Raw genomic sequence first — 20106 nt, 5'->3', positions numbered from 1 at the left:
AGTCGGTTCTCCTGTCGGACTCTTGAACAAATCCATTTGGGCGGACAAGTGGCAGCTGGAATTTAATGCAGGGATGTGTGAAGTGATTCATGTTGGTCGGAAGAATGAGGAGAGGCAACATCAAATAAACTGTACAATTCTAAAGGTATTTCTCTGTTACACAGCAAATGGTTAGGATTTGGAATGCACTACCTGAGAGTGTGGGGGAGGCAGATTCAATCGCGGATTTCAAAAGAGAATTGGCCAGAAAATGCAGGTCGCTGGGGAAAAGGTGGGGGAGTGGGACCAGGTGAGTTAGTTTCCAGAAGAGTAAGAGATCTCTCTTTTCAGACAGAGATGAGGAAATTTTTTATCCCGCCGATGGCCTGTGGAATTATTTCCCCCAGAAAGCAGTGGAGGCTGGGTCATTGAATTTATTCAAGGCAGAATTAGACAGATTCTTGATAGACAAGGGAGTCAAGGGTTATATGAGGGGGGATCAGTGGGGGAGCATGAAAGTGGAGTTGAGACCAGGACCAGATCAGACATGATCTTATTGAATGCTGAAGCAGGCTTGAAGGGCTGAATGGCCTCCTCCTGTTCAAAACTCCTGTGTTCCTCAGGCCAAGGCCAAATGTAACCTTGTCTCTGATTCTCCAACACCATGGGGGGGCTCGAGGGGCAAAATGGTTCCATTCCTGCTCCAGTTGTTATGTTCTAATTCAGAGCTGGTCCCACTCGAAATAATGGTTGAAGGAGCATTCGCTGTGGTAAGTGTGGTTAAATGGCCTGATGAACTGAATTTAAATTGTGTGTTCAAACCCCACCGCTGTCAAAATTCCAGCTAATTTGTTTTCTTCGGTTTCTTCAGTAAATCCCTCAGGATGCACTGGGGAAAGTTGTCACCTGCAGTGCTTCATTTTGTTTGGAAAAATGAGGAGGGGGTGATATAAATTACAGGTGATCAGAAATTGGTGGGACCGAATCCAGTTTTCTCTGCAACAATACTATGATTTTGGTTGAGCAACGTGACCAATAGCCCAGCGACTGTAGTTGCGCCGAATGGTTAAGGCGATGGATTTAAAATCCATTGGGGTCTCCCCACGCAGTTTTGCAATCCTCCTGACTGCGCTACTCACTGTTTTGTCTTTCAGGTACCTTCCGAATTAATTATTGGCTAAATGGAATAAAATCCTTCCAATCAATTCCATATGTTTTGTCCTGCTTCGCTTCCACATTCCTTCATTTCCGTTCATCGACGAGGACTCACCAAATCTGCAGTCGGAAGTAGAACAAACACTGAGCCAAGTTGGTGGTGTCCTTGTTTTCTGGGTGTTTGTCTCTCCTTAGGCCTCTGTCACTCTCGGTGTTTTTGTCTGTGTGTGTTTCAATGTGGTTCAGTTCCCAGAGGAATGAACATATTTTTACCATTGCAAACTTTATTCACATTCGTTATCTATCTTCATGGTAAATGGTAAAGTGAACAACAACTGGTTTAAAAGTTGCCAGAGCTACAACATGGGACTGCTTGCGTGACAATAGATTTTTCTTCCTGCTGTTCAGACTGGGACAAAAGTCACTCCTGATTAACCAATCACAATGAGCAGATCATGTGTTTTTGGTTGAAGGATAAACAGTGACCAGGCCACATGGCTGTAAGAAACTGCCTTCAACATACATGAATCTGCAGATTTAGATAATGGCTCTATGCAGTCTTGAACCAGGGATCTTATCATGTGTTAGGTAAAGGGGACAATCACTGCACTCCAGAAACAGGAGATAGCCGCAAAGCTCAATGGGCCTCACTGAAATGTTAAGTGGTGACGTCATGCAGCAGCACTTTGGGTCTTTGCTTTGAAGAAATGGAATTCGGCTGTTCTCATTAGGAATGCTGGAGACAGACTGATCAACAATGTCAACATCAAATGGCACAGAATGATAAGAGATATTTTGGCCCAACGCATCTACATCAGTTTTGTACAAAGAGCTTTCTAGTAATCTGAATTTCTTTGTCTCTGTCCATAACCCTGAATTTTGTTTTCTCCTCCTTTCAAGTCATTGTCCAATTCCCTTTTGAAAACTCTGAGTTGAAAGGAACAATATTGAAAGAGGTGCAGGAGCTTTTGCAGTGTCCATGCTCAGTGTGTGAAAATTAACAAAGTTTCCCTGACCCAATGACACGGAGAGTTGGATTCCGAATTTTTATTACTGTTATGAACATTTTAAAAATAGTTGATTTCAATCGAATGTTCTAAAAAAAAAAGTTTATTCTGACCAATCTCCTCATTTTTCTCAGTCGACAAACACAATCTGATCACCCTTTAACAACATTTCATTGAGCAAATACGCACAGCCACACAGGAAAAAAGAAACATCATTTGAAACATCGAAATAATAAAACATTGAAATAAAAAAGTTACTACTGGAGATGGCTTCTGTTTGTTACAAAGTGCAGGATGATCTGATTAACTGACGGATTTGGTTCGAGATTCCCAATGACCGATTCCTGCTCCTTTGTTTCTGTTTTATTTTGGTGTCAACACCAGTGAAGAAAACGATGACTAATGGTCCTCAGTGAGGTAGTGTGGCTGAGCGATCTAAGGCGCTGGATTTAAGCTCCAATCGCTTTGGAGTTATGGGTTCGAATCCCACCGCTGCCAAGTGCTCTGTCCTGTTTTTGGTGTCTGTAGCTGCCCCATTGGAACCAACAGATACCAGCTCACATTAAATCCAGTGCGGTGTTTTACTTTGATAGGAAGATCGAGGAGAAACGATTTAAATACGAATTTCTGTCGGGAAAAGGTGGGTTGTGGAATTACAGTAGTTGATTTGCTCTTCAAGAGAGTCGGCATGTGAACAATCTGCGGCATGACCTCCTGATGTAGCCGTCTACAGTTTTATACAACAAACATTAATGCAAATCTAGGGCTCGTATTCGTGACTGAGTGTTTAAGGCGACGGGTTTTGAATGCTTTGTGGTCTCCACAGGTTGGCTGGAATCCTGCCAACTACGCTTATTATCATTCCTGAATTTTGCAGTGTATCTGCACAATTAATTAACCATTAAGTTGAATAAGAACCACCCAAAATCTCCAGCGTTCTCAAATTCCCATTCGTCTGCAAGCATTCACAAAAGTTGCAGCTAAAAATGGAACAAAAACGGAGCCAGGTTGGTGTCAGGCTTGCTTTCTGGATATTTGTCTCTCTTTAGGGTCAAATCCTTGCCCTCTGTCAATCTTGGTGTATATGTCTGTGTGCCAATGTGGTTCAGTTCCTCATTTTTACCATTCAAACATTATTCACGTTAATTGTGTAGCTTCATATTAAGATGATACAGAGAACAAAAAGAGCAGATTTAAAAGATACAAGAGGAGTTTTCTTTCTTTTCTTTTTGACTGGAGACTTTTCAGCTTCTAAGGGTCGGGGTGGTACAAAGTGGGGAATGATGAAAATTTTCACTGAGCAACACTTAAACGGACAGACACCGAGTCCTTGTAGTTGAGTGGTTAAGGCAATGGACACATCGAGAGAATGAGTTTGTATTTGTATTGCCTCTCCTTCTTCTTCCGGTTAAAATCAAACCCAATAAACACCTGCCGAGTGGATTCACTTTGCAGCCACGTGGCCTGGTCAGGGTTTAACCCTCAACCAAGCGCACGTGGTCTGCTCATTGGGACATTCCTGGTTTTGGCTGTTTCCTGAGCGGTGATTGGCTGTCGTGTTCCCAACATTACAACAATGACTGCACTTCAATAAAAGCAAAGCACTGCGTAAATCTGGAAAGGCAAACAGAAAATGCAGGGAAAGCTCAGCCGGTCTGACAGCATCAGTGGAGAGAGAAACCTGCTGAGCATTTCCAAAATTTTCTGTTTTTATTTCAAAAAGTACTTAATTGGTTGGAAAGTTGTTTGAGACTACCACTGGTCGGGAATAGCGCTATTAAAATGCAAGCCTGTCTTTCTTTCATTATCTTAAATCCCAGTCCTCTGGTTACTGACCCCCGTCAGTGGAAACAGTCTCTCCCTATCTGCTCCATCAAACCGCATGTCCCCACTGACCCCACCCCCATCATTTTGAACAGCTCCGTGAAACCTTCATTTAACCTTCTTTATTTTAAAGAGAACGATCCCGGTCTCTATAATCTCTCCACAAAACTGAATTTCCTCATCTCTGGACATGATGCAAGGCGGGGGCTTGAGGCTAAATTTTGGAAAATATTGTCAGTTGGCAGGTGGGAAAATGGAGAAGGAACCAAAACAGAAAACCCAGTCTCCAGCTTTGTGAATCTTTAGAATCTCGTTGGGAAGCGGAATCAGGGGAGAATGAAGGGTGAACTGTCCGACTGACGAGAGACAGTCAAGGCACCTTTCTCTTCTTTAAGACGCTGGAACATTGACTCTGATGTTATCAGTGAAATTAACTGATCTGAGACATTGAAAGGATTCTCGTTACTGCACATCAGGAATTCAAACCTAATATCGGCTTCGGGACAATCAGAATACTTGGTAACAGACAAGATAGCGAAAGACTCGAAGGGAGATGGCACCGGTTGTAGGAGAGCTGGTTCCCGGTGACAGGGATGTGTCTGCAATGGGTGGGATCAGACTGTTTCCATGTATCCACAATGAATGTCCCAACCTTTATTTTGGAGGAGTAAAACTGATCGAGCGCGATAGTCATCTGGGTAGTGACAATGTGAAGATTAGAATCACTGACACCCTGGTTAGGATACCTTTTAGGTGGGGCTTGTGTCTGTGGCGCAATTAATCAGCGTGTTTGCCCGTTAGCTGAAAGGTTGGTGTCAGGACAACACAGGGGGTGAAGCTTTTTACTGTTTTCCCCCCTCATCACCAAACATTGTCACACAGTTCCAGGTTGTCATTAGGATCTTGGGCTGCAAGATATCATCCCCAAAATGGTGGCAGATCTACTGTTATCCAGTGATCTCCCACACAAACAGCTTCCGATTAAAATTAATTTTTCTGTCAAAAATAATGAGAAAAGATTTGGACCTACTATGTACCTGCATCGAACCCATTAGAAATCTATTAAATCATTGGAATCAAACGAATCCATTAATGATTTTCTCTTCCTCAGCTCCACAGTGAGTGAGACAGGGAAAAGCAGAAAAGCAGCAATATTCCGGCCCCGCACTCTCCAATCACCCGCTGTCAGCAGAAAGCGGCGATTACAGCTTCAATCAGCGGGTTACTGCCCATCCCTGGGATGCAAGATACACGAACCCGGGCCAAACCTCCCAATACACCGAGCACAGGCTCAGGAAAACTCGAGGTAGATTTTATTCCAGTCACTAAACCTCCGAGCAGCATTTACAGAATACCCGAGTGAGTGAGTTACAAATAAAAGTCACACAAACTTTCTAAATCTTTTCACTGTAAAATTCCTTCATTTTATTGAAAAGCTGACTGTTGTGAATCTGAAAATGAGAACCATGGGATTTCTGTTACCGAGTGACTTGTTTTCCATTGTTTGTCCATCAGGTTTTTAAATCAATTTGTGTTGGCTTTTGAAACGAATCTGATTTCAAAATGAGGACACAAAGCAGGTAAATATTAAATCCAGGAACAAATCCTGAGGAAAGTGGATCACAGTATTTGGAAGGAGGTGCAGCTAAGAAGTGGAAGATGTGAATGATGTTATTGATGATTGAGAGAAATGCATTGCAACCTTGGGGCTTTTGTAGGCCGATTACCTTCCACATTTTAAAATTCCGACCAAACTGAGGTATCGGGGGAAAGCAACAGGTTTCTCCATGTAAGTTTGCATATGGAATTGTTTTGCACATTCCCAGCTAGCTCATTCGGTAGCGTTTGAGACTTTTAATATCAGGGTTATGCGTTCGAGCCCCACGCTGGGTGCTGTAGTATTTTCAAAGTCTGAATAAGGGTCATATGGACTTGAAATTTTCACTCTATTTCTCTCTACAGCTGCGGAGTTTTTCCATCATTTTCTGTTTTTGTTTCAGATTTCCCTCGTCCGCAGTAATTTGCTTTTATCTTTTCACTTTTAAAATCTTGCTGCGGCTCCTGTGGAACTTACAAGGCAGACATTCACCAGTGAAAGCAACTGACAGGCATCAAATTCAAAGCACTTTCATGTCGCATCTCTTTCTGCTTCTGTCCCTGTTTAGCCTCCAGCTCCCTCTTCCCGTCCAGCCCCCAGGTTAATTAGCTGCTTGATGCAGACACAGTCAGTTCGTGGGAATGGGTAAACTTCGTGGGTAAAGAGACACCTGGATCTCATCTTCCTGATTCTCCCAGATACTGATTACAGGAACGTGCACAGTGCTGATTATCCACAATCACTCCCCTCCCAGTTGTTCAGCTTTGAAATTGATTTTAACACTGGGTTTCAATGTGAAGAAAGCAGAGCTGTGATAAACTTATATTGTTCAGCAGATGTACTGCAAGAAGGTACAGAACAGGCTGATGGTAACAGTGCTCTTTGGATGCGGTGAGCTCCAGTGAAGGATTGGCACCATTAATGTGTCGCTCAATTAGTCTCGTGACAAATCTCGTGCTGGAAATGACAAAAAACTCGTTGAATTTGCTCCGTGTTTTGGTTTCAAAAAAGCCGAATACAAGGTACATCTCGCCCGAATGGGTTAGAAAATGGCAGAATGACCCGTGCTGTTGGGAAATATAAAATTATAGAAAGTTACAGCACAGAAAGAGGACATTCGGTCGGGCGTGCTGCTGTCAAAAAGCAGTAGTGATTGTTTGATCTATCAGGAGTGATATTTGTGTCAGTGCAAACAGTAGGCAGCAAAATTCGTATTTCTCCCACCCATATTTTGCTTCACAGCAACATTTGTTGCGTCAGTGCTTTGCAGCCTCCTCTTTTTTTTATATCACTTGAACCAAGTGTGATGTTTTCCAGCTCTGAGGCGAAACTTAAGCTTTCAATCCTCTGATTCTGGTGGAGTTTTTAAACGCTTCCAATCAATGAGTGATCAACACTCGTTTCAACGAATTCAATAACTCGACATTCCCTGAACGGGAATAGCACCCGGACCATGGTGGTGAGAGCGCCGAATCCTAACCACTAGACCACCAGGGAAGCTGAACCAATCGTCTTCAATTTGACTTAACTACGCTGCTTTTTCCTATTGTTTTTCAGTTCAGATCTCTTTCACCACAAAACTGCCTGTTTAGGTTCAACACAAATGACTTTGCCAGCCAATGATGCAACAGTTTCTGTGAGCTGGAACATGAAATTGACAGTGAGGTGAAATAGCCCCACAAGCTGCTCATGCGCAACATTCAATTTCCAAAACCCTCCACCCTATTAGCTGTTGGTCCAATGGAAGCGCAGATTCCTAGTCACTGGACATCAGGGAAACTACCAATAAGGCTTAACATTTGGATTATGGAAGCAACTTTTGACTTTTTCTTTTTCATTCCCAATCTCTTTAGCCAGAAAAAACTTTCTCCGACCAAATGGTCTGTTTAGGCTGAACACAAGTGACGTCGTAAACAATGAGAAGAACCATTGCTGTTAGCTGGAACATGAAATCTTTAGTTTCCTCCTTCAAGACAGTTCTTAAAGCCTCCCCCTTTGACCGAGCTTTTAGTCATCTGACCGAATATGAGGCTCGGTGTCACAATTTGTTCTCTAATGTTTCTGGGCAGCACCTTGTGACGTTTCAACAGGTTAAAGACGCTTTATAAATATAAGTTGTTGTTGTTGTATGATATATATAGAAAGGGCCAATCTCCTGTTTTATCTTTCGCGTTGACGCTTTTTTCTGCGACATTTTAACATGAATTCAGGTAGATTATATCCCGGTCACTAAACCTCCGAGCATCTTTTACAGAATATCCGAGTGAATGAGTCACAAATAAAAGTCACACAAACTTTCTAAATGTTTTCACTGTAAAATTCCTTTATTTTATTGAAATGCTGACTGTGAATCTGAAAATGAGCTCCATGGGATTTGTGTTACCGAGTGATTTGTTTTCCATTGTTTGTCCGTCAGGTTTGTAATTCAATTTGTGTTGGATATTGAAGCGAATCTGATTTCAAAATGAGGACACAAAGCTGGTAAATATTAAATCCAGGAGAAAATCCTGAGGAAAATTGATCGCAGTATTTGGAAGGAGGTGCAGCTAAGAAGTGAAGATGTGAATGATGTTATTGGTGATTGAGAGGAATGCATTGCAACCTTGGGACGTTTGTAGGTCGATTATGTTCCACACCTTAAAATTCAGAACAAGCTGAGGCATCAGGTGGAAAGCAGCAGGTTTCTCCATCTATGTTGGCATATGGAGCAACTTTCTATGTGCACGGCTAGCTCAGTCGGTAGAGCATGAGACTCTTAATCTCAGGGTTGTGGGTTCGAGCCCCACGCTGGGCGCTATGATATTTTTAAAAATCCAAATAAGATTCGTGTGGAAACATTCATTCTGTTTCTCTCACCAGCTGTGAACTTTTTCCAGCATTTCCATTGTTCGCAGTAATTTGCTTTTATCTTTTTACTTTTAAAATCTTGCTGCTTGAAATAAACACCAATTGCTGTGTCTCCTGTGAAACTTCCAAGAAGGACATTCACCACTGAAAGCAACTGACACCCATCAAATTCAATGCATGTCCCATCTCTTTCTGCTTCTGTCTCTGTCTCGCCCCCAGTTCCCTCTGCCCGTTCAGCCCCCAGGTCAATTAACTGTTGCTTGATGCAGGCACAGTCAGTTCGCGGGAATGAACAAAACTCGTGGGTAAAGAGACACCTGGATCTCACCTTCCTGGTTCTCCCAGATACTGATTACAGGAATGTGCCCAATGCCGATTATCCACCGTCACACTCTCCTCCCAGTTGTTCAGCTTTGAAATTGATTTTCACACTGGATTTCAATGTGAAGGAAGCAGAGCTGTGATAAGCTTATATTGTTCAGCAGATGTACTTCAAGAAGGTACATAACAGGCTGATGGTAACATTGCTCTTTGGTCACGGTGAGCTCCAGTGAAGGATTGGCACCATTAATGTGTCGTTCAATTAGTCTCGTGACAAATCTCGTGCTGGAAATGACAAGAAAACTCACTGAATTTGCTCCGTGTTTTGGTTTCAAACGAGCCAAACACAAGGTAAGAAAGTACATCTCGCTGGAGTGGGTTATAAAATGGCAGAATGATCTGTGCTGTTGGGAAACATAAAATTATAGAAAGTTACAAAAAGAGGCCATTCGGCCTGGCGAGCTGCTTTCAAAGAGCAGCTATGATTGGTTGATCCACCAGGAGTGATATTTGTGCCAATGCAAACAGCAGCCACAAAATTCGTGCTTCTCCCACCAATATTTTGCCTCACACCAACATTTCTATATTCAGTGCTTTGCACCTAGCCCTTCTCTCCTATTCCTTCATTCCCTTACCCCACTTGAACCAAGTGTGATGTTTTCCAGCTCTGAGGCGAAACTTAAACTCTCACTCCTCTGATTCTGGTGGAGTTTTTAAACGTTTCCAATCAATGAGTAATCAACACGCATTTCAACAAATTCCATAACTCGATACTTCCTGACCAGGAATCGAACCCGGGCTACAGCGGGGAGAGTGCTGAATCCTGGCCACTCGACCACCAGGAAATAATTTTCGATTCGGCTTATCTACGCTGCTTTTGCCAATTGTTTTTCAGTTCAGATCTCTTTCGCCACAAAACTGCCTGTTTAGGTTCAAGATAAATGACTTCGTCAGCCAATGAAAACAATGGTTGCTGTGAGCTGGAACATGAAATTGACAGTGAGGTGAAATAGTCCCACAAGCTGCTCCTGTGCAACTTTCAATTTTCAAAACTCTCCACCCTATTGGTCCAATGGAAGCGCCGATTCCGAGTCACTGGACATCAGGGAAACGACCAATAAGGCTTGAAATTTGGATTATGGAGGCAACTTTTGACATTTGTTTTTCATTCCCGATCTCTTTCACCAGAGACAACTTTCTCTGACAAATGGTCTGTTTAAGTTGAACACAAGCGACATCTTCACCAATGAGAAGAACCATTGTCCCTGCTTTGCCTCCAGCTCCCTCTGTCCATCCAGCTCCCAGGTCAATCAGCAGCTTGATGCAGACACAGTCAGTTCGTGGGAATGGGTAAAACTCATGGGTAAAGAGACACCTGCATCTCATCTTCCTGATTCTCCCAGATATTGATTACAGGAATGTGCCCAGTGCCAATTATCCACAGTGACACTCTCTTCCGTTCAGCTTTGAAATTGATTTTCAGATTGGATTTCAATGTGAAGAAAGCAGAGCTGTGATAAGTTTATATTGTTCAACAGATGTACTGCAAGAAGGTACATGACAGGCTGATGATAACAGAGCTCTTTGGACTCGGTGAGTTCCAGGGAAGGATTGGCACCATTAATATGTCGCTCAGTTAGTCTCGTGACAAATCTCGTGCTGGAAATGACAAGAAAACTCGCTGAATTTGCTCCGTGTTTAGGTTCAAAAGAGTCGAATACAAGGTAAGAAAGTACATCTCGCTTGAGTGGGTTTAAAATGACAGAATGACCCGTGCTGGTGGGAAACATAAAATTATAGAAAGTTACAGCACAGAAAGAGGCCATTCGGCCGGGCTGCTTTCGGAAATGGAACAAACATTGAGCCAAGTCTCTGACATCCTTGCTTCCTGGGTGTGTCTCTCCTTACGCCTCTGTCACTCTCGGTGTCTGTTCCAGTGATTGTTTGATCCAACTGTGATGTTTTCCAGCTCTGAGGGGGAATTTTCAGGAGGGAAGGAGGCAGATAGTGGGGATAAAGGGGTCCTTCTCACGATGGCGGCCGGTGACTAGTGGAGTTCCACAGGGGTCAGTGTTGGGACCACAACTTTTCACTTTATACATTAATGATCTATATGAAGGAACTGAGGGCATCCTGGCTAAGTTTGCAGATGATACAAAGATAGGTGGAGGGACAGGTAGTATTGAGGAGGCGGGGAGGCTGCAGAAGGATTTGGACAGGTTAGGAGAATGGCAAAGAAGTGGCAGATGTAATACAACGTGGGCACGTGTGATGTCATGCACTTTGGCAGGGAGAATAGAGGCATAGACTATTTTCTAAATGGGGAGAGAATTCAGAAATCTGGAGTGCAAAGGGACTTGGGAGTTCTAGTCCAGGACTCTCTTAAGGTTAACTTGCAGGTTGAGTCGGTAGTTAGGAAGGCAAATGCAATGTTGGCATTTATTTCGAGAGGACTAGAATATAGAAGCAGGGATGTGCTGCTGAGGCTTTATAAGGATCTGGTCAGACCAAATTTAGAATATTGTGAGCAATTTTGTGCCCCGTATCTCAGGAAGGATGTTCTGGCCCTGGAGAGGTTCCAGAGGAGGTTCACGGGAATGATCCCAGGAATGAAAGGCTTAACATGAGGACTCTGGGTCTATATGTGATGGAGTTTAGAAGGATGAGGGGGGAATCTAATTGAAACTTACAGAATACTGAAAGGCCTGGATAGAGTGGACGTGGGGAAGATGTTTCCATTAGTAGGAGAGACTAGGACCCGAGGGCACAGCCTCAGAGTAAAGGGAAGACCTTTTAGAACAGAGATGAGGAGAAACTTCTTTAGTCAGAGCGCAGTGAATCTATGGAATTCATTGCCACAGAAGGCTGTGGAGGCCAGGTCATTGAGTGTGTTTAATACCGAGATAGATAGGTTCTTGATTGGCAAGGGAATTGAAGGTTACGGGGAGAATGGGGTTGAGAAACTTATCAGCCATGATTGAATGACAGAGCAGACTCGATGGGCCGAATTTCTTCTCCTATGTCTTATGGTCTCTCAATTCTCTGATGGAGCTTTTAAACGTTTCCAATCAATGAATAATCAACACTCGTTCCTATAAATTCAATAACTCTACACTCCCTGACCGGGATCGAACCCAGGGCACGGCGTTGAGAGCGCCGAATCCTAGCTACTAGAACACCAGGGAATCTATACCAGTATATTTCGATTTGACTTATCTATGCTGCTTTTGCCTATTGTTTTTCAGTTCAGATCTCTTTGACTACAAAACTGCCTGTTTAGGTTCAAGACAAACGACTTCGTCAGCCAATGAAAACAACGGTTGCTGTGAGCTGGAACATGAAATCGACAGTGAGGTGAAATAGTCCCACAAGCTGCACATGCGCAACTTTCAATTTCCAAAACCCTCCACCCTATTCGCTGTTGGTCCAACGGAAGTGCCGATCCCGAGTCACTGGACATCAGGGAAACTACCAACAAAGCTGGACAGGTGGATTATGGAGGCAACTTTTGACATTTTTTTTATTCCCGATCTCTTTCACCAGAGACAAATGGTCTGTTGAGGTTGAACACAAGCGACTTCTTCACCAATGAGAAGAACCATTGCTGTTAGCTGGAACATGAAATCGATACTTTCCTCCTTTAAGACAGTTCTTAAAGCCTCCCCCTTTGACCGAGCTTTTAGTCATCTGACCGAATATGTGGCTCGGTGTCACACTTTGTAATATAATGATCCCGGGGAACGCCTTGTGACGTTTCATTAGGTTAAAGGCGCTTTATAAATATAAGTTATTGTTATTGTAGGATATATATAGAACGGGCTAATCTCCTGTTTTATCTTTCACGCTGATGCTTATCTCTGCGACATTTTAACATGGATTCGCACAACTAATGTGAATCAAGTTTGCGATGTTAAAAACGTTTTAACCCCCTCAGGGATCTGAACCACATTGACAATCACAGAGGAACAGATACAGAGATATACACCGAGAGTGACAAAGGCCTAAGTAGAGACACACACCCAGAAAGCAAGGGTGTTATCAACTTGGCTCAGTGTTTGTTCCATTTCCAAAAGCAAATTCCCTGAATGTTGACAAATGAATGGGAATCAGAAAATACGGACGTATTTGGATGGGTTTCCTTCGAAGTAACTGATAATTAATTAGGTTAAAATCATAAATGGTGAAACCTTTAGTCAGCAGGATTCCAACCCTTGTGTTCATAATCACAACAAACGGAAATTGTCGAACTATCACTCACTCAAATAAACAAGCTTGGAAAATGCTTTTACCAGGTTTCAAACTGCAGCTCCATCATATGTGAAGCGAATATGACCCCACTCGTCTCTATAAACCCTGCGCTGTAAAGATCCCAATGGAGCTGTCTGGAATGTTAAGCGGTGACGTCATGAACAGCACTTTGGGTCTTTGCTTTGAAGAAATGGAATTCGGCTGTTCTCATTAGGAATGCTGGAGACAGACTGATCAACAATGTCATCATCAAATGGCACAGCGCAGTAAGAGGTCTTTCCACCCATGGTGTCTGTCAGTTTTGTACAAAGAGCTTCATAATTAATGACAATTCCCTTCTCTTTCTCCTTAGCCCTGTTTCTTTCGCTTTCAAGCCATTGAACAATTCCCATTTGGAAATCGGTGTTAAGAAAACCAATATTGAAAGCTTCAGCTGGTTCCTCACCTGAGCAAATACGTCAGACTTGCTCCAGAGACTGACTTTTGCAGTGCTTTATTTTGGTCAGAAGTTTAAGGCAATATAATTTGCAGGTAAACCTGGATCTTTTTTTTTATTCATTCATGTGATGTGGGCTTCGCTCTCTGGGCCAGCATTTATTGTCCATCCCTAATTGCCTTTGGGGAGGTGGTCTGCCTTCTTGAACAGCTGCAGTCCATGTTGTGTAGCTACTTCCACTGTCCTGTTAGGAAGGGAGTTCCAGGACTTTGACCCAGTGACAGTGAAGGAACGACGATATATTTCCAAGTCAGGGTGGTGAGTGAATTGAAGGGGAACTTCCAGGTGATGGTGTTCCTATCTATCTGCTGCCCTTGTCCTTCTGGCTGGGAATGGTCATGAGTTTGGACGCTTCTGTCTAAGCAGCCTTGGTGAATTCCTGCAGTGCAACTTGTAGATGGTACACACTGCTGCTACTGTGCATCGGTGGTGAAGGGAGTGAATGTGGATGTGGTGCCAGTCAAGTGGACTGCTTTGCCCTGGACGGTGTCCAGCTTCTTCAGTGTTGCGGGGGCTGCACTCATCCAAGCAAGTGGGGAGTATTCAATTACACTCCTAACTTGTGCCTTGTAGATGGTAGACAAGCTTTAGGGAGTCAGGAGGTGAGTTACACGTTGCACGATTCCTAACATCTGACCTGCTCTTGTAGCCACAGAGTTTATATGGCTGGTCCAGTTCAGTTCCTGGTCAATGGGAACCCCCAGGATGTTGATAGTGAGGGATTCAGTGATGGTAATGCCATTGAATATCAAGAGGCGATGGTTGGATTCTTTCGTGTTGGAGATGGTCATTGCCTGACACTTGTGGGGTGCGAATGTTACTTGCCACTAGTCAGCCCAAGCCTGGATATTGCCCAGGTCTTGCTGCATTTGGACATGGACTGCATCAGTATCTGAGGAGTCCGGTATGGTGCTGAACATTGTGTAATCATCAATTAACTTCGCCACTTCTGTCCTTATGATGGATGGAAGTTCATTGCTGAAGATGGTTGGGCCGAGGACACTACCCTAAGGAACTCCTGCAGTGATGTCCTGGAGCTAAGATGACTGACTCCAACAACCACAACCATCTTCCTTTGTGCTAGGTATGACTTCAACAAGCGGAGAGTTTCCTCCTGATTCCCATTGACTCCAGTTGTGCTCGGGCACCTTGATGCCACACTCGGTCAAATGCTGATCTCACCTCAGCTCGGGAGTTCAGCTCTTTTGTTTATATTTGAGCCAAGGCTGTAATGAGATCAGGAGCTGAGTGGTCCTTGCGGAACCCAAGCTGGGCATCAGTGAGCAGGTTATTGCTAAGTCAGTGCCGCTTGATAACACTGTTGCTGACTCCTTCCATTACTTTACTGATGATGGAGAGTAGACTGATGGGGCAGTAACTGGCCGGGTTGGATCATTCTCACTCTTTCTTTCCCAGTTTGGTGGGAAGAACGAGTAGAGAGAGTATAAATTGCAGGGTTCCGGGGAAAAGGTCAGGTAATGGTAGTGACAGGACTGGCAGAAAGACCTCTTTCTCCGATGTAACCATTGCATGATTTCATACAAATAATAGTCGCATGAGAGCAGCTTCTGTAGTCGTGGCCGAGTGGTTAAGGCGATGGATTAGAAAGCCATTGTGGTTACCCCGAATCCTACTGACTACGTTTCTCGTTATTTTGGATTTTATCGGCGCACAGACAGAGCTAATTATCGTTTGAATCGAGAGAAAGTGATTCAAACACACCCGTGTTCTCTTGTTTCCATTCATTTGTCAGCCTCCTGCAAATCTCCAGTCGGAAATGAAAAACAAAACGGAGCCAATTTGGTGACATGATTTCACTCTGGCATTTGTCTCTCCTTAGGCTTCTGTCACTCTCGGTGTATATCTCTGAGTATGTTCCTCTGTGTGGGTCAATGCAGTTCAGTTCTCTCAGGAGGTGAACACATCTTTACGAGCACAAACTGTATTCACATTAGTGGTGCAACTTCAGATTACATTGTTACAGTGAAAAATATCAGGATGAAAGAGACAAGAGCAGTTTGTATCTTTCTATGTATGGACTACAACAACAACTTATATTTATAAAGCTCCTTTTCCCAAATGAAACGTCACAAGGCATTCCCCAGGAGCACTTTATCACAAAGTATGACACTGAGCCACATAATCGGTCAGATGACGAAAAGCTCGGTCAAAGGGGGAGGCTTTAAGAACTGTCTTAAAGCAGAAAAGTATCGATTTCATGTTCCAGCTCACAGCAATGGTTCTTCTCATTGGCTGAAGACGTCATTTGTGTTCATCCGACACAGACCATTTGGTTAAAGCAACTTGTCCTTGGTGAAGTTTGTAAAAGTAAACTCCACTACAGTTTGGCGGCCTATAAACAGCGCCCATCAATGTTTACTGCCTCTTGCTGTTTCTTAGCTCCACCCAAACTGATTCTACATCTTGATCCTTCAATCTAAGATCCTCTCTCACTAATGTACCGATCTCGTTCCTTATTAACAGCGCGACCCCGCCTCGTTTTCCTTTTTGCCCATTCTTCCTAAATGACGAATATCTTTGAATATTCAGATCAACCAATCACACTGCCCTTTGAAAGCAGCACACAGGGCCGAATGGCCTCTTTCTTTTCTGTAACCTCCTGTCATTGTTGATCACAGCTCCACCTTCTGCACGTTTAAAGACAGTGTGAAAGTAAGCACAATTTCAAATCTTAACGCGCATATTTGTGATTTTGTGTGTGTCAATGTGGATCAGTTTCCCATTTTCACCACCCAAACATTATCTATGTTAGTTCTCTGACTTCATATCAGCAAAAACAAAAAGCAGTTAACAGGACATTTCTCTCTTTATCTTGAGTGGAGACTGTTTAGCAACTAAACTTCTGGATGTTACAAAGCGGGGGATGATTGAAGTTTTCACATGATCTTATTAAGTAGCTGAGAATGCTCGAGGGGCCGAATGGCCAATTCCTGATCATAATTTTTTTATATCCTAATTCAGTGTCAATGTTTGTGTCTAATCTGAATGTGGTAGTGAGGCCGAGCGGGCTCAGCCGCTGGTTCAGGTTTCGATCTCTCTGGTGATTTGGGCTTTACTCCCACCGCTGCCAAACTTTCAGGTGCTTTGTTATTTGAGACGCTTCCAAAAGATTCTCTGTGCGGTGAAGGAACAGCTGATCTGTGTAGTGTTGTATTTCAGTTGGAAGAATGAGGAGAGACAGTGTAAATCCCAGGGTGACTGCGAAAAGGTGGGGCAATGGCACGGACTGGAAGACCTTCGTTCACTGGAACCCGCTGTATTCATTCTATTATTTTAAACAAACAACATACAGCCTTTACCCAGTTGTCCTGCCCGAGTGGTTCAGGCGTTTGTCCATGTGGTTCGAATCCTGCCAACTCCCCTTCTTCTCATTCCTGATTGGCACAAACTGTCTGCAGAATAAATTATCAGTCAAATGAAAAAGAAAACCACCCAAACACCCCCGTGTTTCTGACTTCAGTTCATCTGCAAATATTCACTATATCTGGAGTCTGAAATGGAACAATAATTGGCCAAGTTGGTGACATCCTTGCTTTCTGGGTGTTTGTCTCTCCTTCGGCCTCTGTCACTCTCGTTGTATGTGTCGGTGTGTGTTCCTGTGTGTGTGTCAATGCGGTTCAGTTCCCCGAGGGAATGGACACATATTCACTAACACAAACTTGCTTAACATTGGTTGTGCAACTTCATGTTAAAATGTCAAAGAGAAAAATATCAGGATGAACGATGCAAGTGGAGTTTGCAATGTTTGGAAGGAGGTGCAGCAAAGAAGTGGAAGATGTGAATGATGTTATTGATGATTTCTCGGACTGCATTACAACTTTGTGGATTTTGTAGGTCGATTACTTTCCACAGTTTGAAATTCAGAACAAGCTGAGGCTCCAGGAGGAAACAACATTGATCTCCCTGAATTTTCACATAGGAAATAACGCGCGTGCATGCCCGGCTAGGCTGTGACAGAGACAGGACGGCCAGAAGGCGATAGATTTGAAATCCAATGGGGTTACCCCACGCAGGTTCAAATCCTGTCGACTTCGTTTTCCATTATTTTTGATTTTAACCATTGATCTCAGAAACAGTAAATGGAATCGACATGTACACAAGACCTGCAGTAGCAAAGATTTACCAGTGGGTGGCAGTGAAACCGTGATTGCTTCCATCACATGAAGCAGACGCGGTCTCAATTATTACTGCATTTGGCACTGTCTCTGTTCAGGTTAAATTAGACGCCGTTTCTGTTTCTATTACACTAGGACATGTCTCTGATCATATTAGAGAAGGTCATCTCTCAGTTGTTTCTGTAATTGGCTCAATCTCAGTTGTTTATGTACTGGACTGGGTTCACAATACAGTTGGCACTTTCTCAGTCATGACTGCACTGAAGCAGGTCTCGGCTAAAGTTGCAATAAGCCATGCCCCAGTTGGCACTGCACTAGAGCTTGTCTCTGGTTATAGAAAACTAGAACATGTTTTTCTTTGCATTTCACAAGACTCTGTCTCAGCTATTGTTCCAGTTGAACCTGCCATGTGTCTATCAAACTGGACCCTATCTCAGTTAATGCTGCACCAATACATGTCTCCATTCATATCACACATTTTCCTGTTTCTGTTGTTATTGTCCTTTATCATGACTTTGTTATTGCTGGACTTGTCCATGTCTCTGTTTTTATTAATCTCGTACCTTTGCCGTTATTTAATTCACCAGGCACTGCGACAGTTTATATTACAAAGAGCCCTGAATTATGTGAAGCTCCACAAGACCCTGTATCAGTTTTCTTAAACTGGATCCGGTTTGTGTTATTGCTACACTAGGCAGGTTCGTATTACACAAGATCCTGTCTCAATTATTACTGCACTCGGCACTGCCTCACTTATATTCCACTAGATCGCGGCCCTGCTTATAACACACTCAATAATGGCTGCACTTATATTCCTCTAGACCGTATTTCAGAACAATTTACACTAGACTCTGTATCAGCCTGTATCACACTCGAGCTGGTCTGTCTTTTTAATTAAAATGGATCCTGTCTTTGTACCTTTGTCTCTGCTTCTATTCCACTCTCCCTTTCCCTGTTTTTACTCCAGGAGATTAGATCTGTCTCTCTTACACTGGCGGCAGTCTCCGTTATTATGATTTAGACTCTCTCTAGGAAGCAATTACCCTGTGTCCTGTGTCTGTAATAACTGCCCTATTTCAATTGTTGTTGATCCAGGCCCTGTATCAGTAAATATTGCACTCGCCCCGTCTCCGCTATTACAGCAGTAGACCCTGTCTTTGTTAATATAGCACTCGTCCCCGTCCCTGTTATTCGTGCACTAGGTCACGTCTTTGCTTAAGTAACATTAGATGGCCTCCCTATTATTTTTTTTTTCTGGACATGCCAATTTTTATTAAGTGTTCATTAGTTGCTGTTTTACACTTTGTTGAAGGCTGCCACATCAACAGACTGCACGTAATCTTCAAATGCAGTGATAGTTTCTTCCAGCATATCTGTTCCCACCTTGTCGTCTTCAACTACGCACTGAATCTGTAGCTTCTTGATGCCATAGCCCACTGGAACCAGTTTGGAAGAACCCCAAACTAAGCCATCCATTGTCACTGAACGTACACACTCTTCCAATTTGGACATGTCAGTTTCATCATCCCATGGTTTCACATCCAGCAAAATAGATGATTTAGCAATGAGCGCTGGCTTTTTGGATTTTTTAGCTTCATATTGAGCTAGACGCTCTTCCTTGATCCTCTTGGCCTCTGCACTTTCCTCCTCATCATCAGAACCAAAGAGATCAATGTCATCATCATCATCATCTTCCACAGCTTTTGCTGGTGTTGTATCTGCTACATTTTGTGGGCCATATTTACCAAGAGGCTGCTTAACACCTGGAAGGTAAGACTTTGTACTTTCATAGGACAGGATGTGATTGTACCACCGAAGTGCATGGTAGAAGTCAGCAGAAGGTGGAGCATCAAGAGCTTCAAACACAGCTATGTCAGCTTGAGATGGAACATACCCCTCGATGTAGCTCCGATCCGCCAGGTAGTCGTTAAGCACCTTCAGGCCAGAGGCGGACTTGAGGTCTCCAAAACCCATGTTTTATTCGATGTGATGGTGACTCCAGCTCGCTGTGCCCTGAGCTCGTGCGGTGGCTGTTACTGCACTAGTAATGTCTCTGCTTAAATTGCACTAGGCCTTGTCTCAGTAATTACCACACCAGGCTCTGTCTCTGTTGTTACTACACTATTCTATGTCTCTCTAAGGTGAACGTTGAGTTAGAAATGGGCCTCTGACTTTGGCCTAAAACTACAGGTTTCCCATTGACCGTTTGTTCCGCACAGCTCCTGGCATTCATTTTCATTACACCCAACAGAATTACATATGAGACATCGTTTATTCTGTGTGTGTGTGTGAAAAGAAATCATGCTGCATCATTCCACAAAGATAAAAGATTTATCTTCACCAGAATGTTTCATTTTATTTTATTTTCTCTTATTCAAACTGTAACTACAGATCGTCTAATAATGTAAATATTTATTGATAATATATTCTGTTATGTGGTCTTGTTTAGAAATTCATGTCATGCCAACCATTTCTTTGCTAAGACGGACACGTTTG

At 43.2% G+C, this 20106-nt stretch overlaps 1 protein-coding gene, 1 long non-coding RNA gene, 1 other non-coding gene and 1 pseudogene across 4 annotated transcripts in view; 2 read left to right on the top strand and 2 right to left on the bottom strand.

Annotated features, from left to right (window-relative positions):
• LOC144697569 (uncharacterized) overlaps positions 1-20106 on the bottom strand; it is a 721063-nt gene that overhangs the window by 185443 nt on the left and 515514 nt on the right. The window lies entirely within an intron of this gene.
• Positions 1-20106, top strand: part of LOC144697492 (uncharacterized) — a 756645-nt gene that overhangs the window by 229424 nt on the left and 507115 nt on the right. The window lies entirely within an intron of this gene.
• Positions 8284-8356, top strand: trnak-cuu (transfer RNA lysine (anticodon CUU)). The gene has a single exon. It is a non-coding gene; the product is annotated as a tRNA-Lys (tRNA).
• On the bottom strand, positions 18852-19640 carry LOC144697520 (elongation factor 1-beta pseudogene; annotated as a pseudogene). Its single transcript, XR_013580382.1, has one exon. The product of XR_013580382.1 is annotated as an elongation factor 1-beta pseudogene (transcript).

Source organism: Cetorhinus maximus, chromosome 23 (genome assembly GCF_964194155.1).
Source record: "Cetorhinus maximus chromosome 23, sCetMax3.hap1.1, whole genome shotgun sequence".
Lineage (NCBI taxonomy): Eukaryota > Metazoa > Chordata > Chondrichthyes > Lamniformes > Cetorhinidae > Cetorhinus > Cetorhinus maximus.
This window is presented reverse-complemented; position numbering and strand designations above follow the sequence as displayed.